Source organism: Salvelinus sp. IW2-2015, linkage group LG5 (genome assembly GCF_002910315.2).
Source record: "Salvelinus sp. IW2-2015 linkage group LG5, ASM291031v2, whole genome shotgun sequence".
In the NCBI taxonomy this organism is placed as follows: Eukaryota; Metazoa; Chordata; class Actinopteri; order Salmoniformes; family Salmonidae; genus Salvelinus; species Salvelinus sp. IW2-2015.
The window spans coordinates 26,137,187-26,140,562 of record NC_036844.1 but is presented as its reverse complement, the minus strand read 5'-3'; the positions used below and the strand labels follow the sequence as shown (position 1 = coordinate 26,140,562).

The window sequence follows — 3,376 nt, the reverse complement described above, 5'->3', positions numbered from 1 at the left end:
TTCTTCACCTGACAGGACTGTTTCAGAGTTTTTTGGTGGTGAAGGACACTGCCTACCGGTGTCCTAGCTAGCTAGCTACCGTGGTCGCCCCCGCCAAATGTGTACCGGAGTCCGAGTTAGCTAGCTAGCACAGAGTGTCCTTCACTAATACCTGCTCTCGTACGTCGATAACAGAACTGTGGGAAAGCGTGAGGGACACTGTCTACCAGTGTCCTAGCTAGCTAGCACATCGTGTCATTCGCTCCGACCTGCCAAACACCTGCCCTTGCCGTCATTAACAGTGTCCGCCTCTTCTTCTTCTGTGGGGTTTATCGTTGGTTGGCATCCAACCTTATGGTGCATTACTGCCAGCTACTGTAATGGAGTGCACCCGCCTCCTTCCTGTGTACCGGAGTCCTAGCTAAAAATTKGACCAATAGCAGATGCAGGATGCCCACATGCAGGAACGCCCTGAATTGCGGGCCGCTATTACACCCTTCTCAGCACATGAGAAAAGGATAGTGGGAGGGGCCCTTGCGCAKCTTGCAACCTGTAGCAGCTGCTATCTAGCAATCAGCTGATCCCAAATACTGCTTACCAGATCAGCAAAGAAAACACATACGCAAAAGCAAAATGTTTGAGGCATGATTGACTCAAGGTCTAATCCTAAATAAAGTTTTCTACTCACTGAAAAGACCTTATCACTGAAGCTTGCTGGAATGTGAGCTCCTCAGGTATCTCACTTCAGAGTATGGACTCATCACGTTTCCTCTGTGCACCTCAACCTGCGTAGCGATGGATTGTGTTGGTAACGTTGTGATCGCACTGTCGCTATGGGAGTTAACTTGTCCAGGTGGGTGAACAAAGTTTGCATTCATTTTCATGAGTCAACATTGATAACTATGTTGAGTTGACCTAACACTAACACTTGTTCACTGGCCTACTTGCAGCATATCCAAGATTTGAGGTGTGCAGGGAATGAGAACATCATCACCCTATGTGCAGGTGATAAGAAACTCTTGACCTGGTTTTGGGGACTGAAAGTAAGTAGGCCACACACACACACAAACACACACACACACACACACACACACACATTTCCTCAAACACCTGCTGACCAGCACCATGTAGCAAGGTCAAATATTTTCTGAGGAATGACCTAACTTGTAATGTTGTCTGTCTCTGTGTTAGATCAGGAGAAAGTATCTGACTATGTTGATGGACTTGGATGTGGAACAGCTCCGTATTCCAGTGAGCACTCTTTTATTCTTTACTCCCAATTAGGTCAGTCCAATTAAGATGTGACCTTTTAAATTTCCATTGATGTACAGTGGGGGGAGCTGGTGATTTGGTAGCTTGMATTATATCCTACTCTCTCTGTAGGAGCAAGAGTACAGTGAGTTCTCCYGGATTTGTAGAGACCTGCCCCAGATCGGGKATGCTGTCATGATCACTTGTGCAAAAGGCGGGGTCCAGTTCTCAGCCAGTGGGGAGTTGGGCACTGGCATCATCAAGCTGTCCCAGAACAACAGCGTGGGCAGTGAGGATGAAGAGGTGAGAGAGGCCTGGAGGACTGACTGCCTGCTCACACATACACACATACACACACAAACACACATATAAACATTTTCCCTGACATTCAAAGCAACAGGCACAGAAGATAAATTATTGTAGCACTTGATATTCCAGAATGAAATGAAGTGGCAATAACATGGTTTCCATAATCACTGTTGGTCTTAAAGACTCAGATCTACATGGAGGCTTTGTTCAACATGTGTAAAACCATCTCAACCTGGTTAGTCTCTCCCTCCAGAGGTGGAGTATAGGATTGCAGACATGGGCCACATCAAGTATTAACTGGCACCTGAGATTGTCGAGGATGCATCCGAATCCTCAACCTGACTAAGCAAGTCTGAGAACACTTGGACTGAACCCTGAAGAAGACTGACGTCCTAGTGAAAGGTTACCGGTAAAGAAGTATGGCTGTTCTGCAGGTCCCAATATGTTCCAGATGCCAGTTAAATCCTATAGGAATGCTGTATACTGTATTATGGTTAAGGCAATATAACTTATGATATGTTTTGGTGATACTAATGTGTTTCTATGCGAAAAACATTTAAGTTGTTTGATGGATACAGTATGTTYGCCACGTCTTGTTTATCCTTATCAAACGGCTAATTTATGGGCTTATCAATTTTGCAAGTACATAGTTTTAGACTATGTTGTTTTGACATACTCACATACAGTACCTGTACACATCACAAGGCAGTTTGTATTTAGAGCAAGCTTTTTGCATGTTCTGTTGAGATAGACAATAAAATTAACATAGTATGTCCCAAATAATGCATGATGTGAACTACTGACATGTCTGGGACAGAGGAGGCTGGTGGGAAGACTTTTAGGAGGATGTTCTCGTTGTAATTTCTGGAATGGAATCAATGGAATGGAGTCAAACACATTGTTTCCATGTGTATGATGTGTTTGGTACCATTCCATTGAACCACAGTCATTACAATGAACCTGTCCTCTTATAGCTTTTCCCACCAGCCTCYTCTGGTCTGGGAAATGAAGTCGCATACCTACCACTGAGTTAACAGAGGCACATGTTCTGTACACATATGTTATGTACAGTGGCGTCCATAATTATTGACACCTTTGATAAAGATGAGGGAAAAAGACTGTATAAAATAAATAATACAATACTGAGCTGTATTGTATGGACTGCCCTCGTCAATTCATGCCACAGGTTTTCAATAAATTTCATGTCCGGAGACTGAGATGACCATTGCAAAATGTAGATTTTTGTGRTCAATTAAACAKTCCTTTGTGGATTTCGATGTGTGCTTGGGGTTATTGTCTTGCTGGAAGATCCAATTGCGGTCATTATCCTCGCAAGGGGAGGGTGCTAGAGTATTGAAATCCAGGGGTGGCAATACTTTAGATTGTTTTATCACTTGTTAATTTTATTTATTTTTTTATTTCACCTTTATTAACCAGGTAGGCTAGTTTGAGAACAAGTTCTCATTTGCAACTGCGACCTGGCCAAGATAAAGCATAGCAGTGTGAACAGACAACACAGAGTTACACATGGAGTAAACAATAAACAAGTCAATAACATGGTAGAAAAAAAAGAGAATCTATATACAATGTGTGCAAAAGGCATGAGGTAGGCAATAAATCGAATAATTACAATTTAGCAGATTAACACTGGAGTATAAATCATCAGATGATCATGTGCAAGAAGAGATACTGGTGTGCAAAAGAGCAGAAAAGTAAATAAATAAAGCAGTATGGGGGGTGAGGTAGGTAAATTGGGTGGGTAGTTTACAGATGGACTATGTACAGCTGCAGCGATCGGTTAGCTGCTCGGATAGCCATTTTTTAGTTGTTGAGGGAG

General features: G+C 43.0%; 1 pseudogene; it reads left to right on the top strand.

Moving 5' to 3' along the window:
- Positions 1 to 612: 612 nt before the first annotated feature.
- LOC111963661 (proliferating cell nuclear antigen-like) lies at positions 613 to 2,756 on the top strand (annotated as a pseudogene).
- The last annotated feature ends 620 nt before the right edge of the window (positions 2,757 to 3,376 follow it).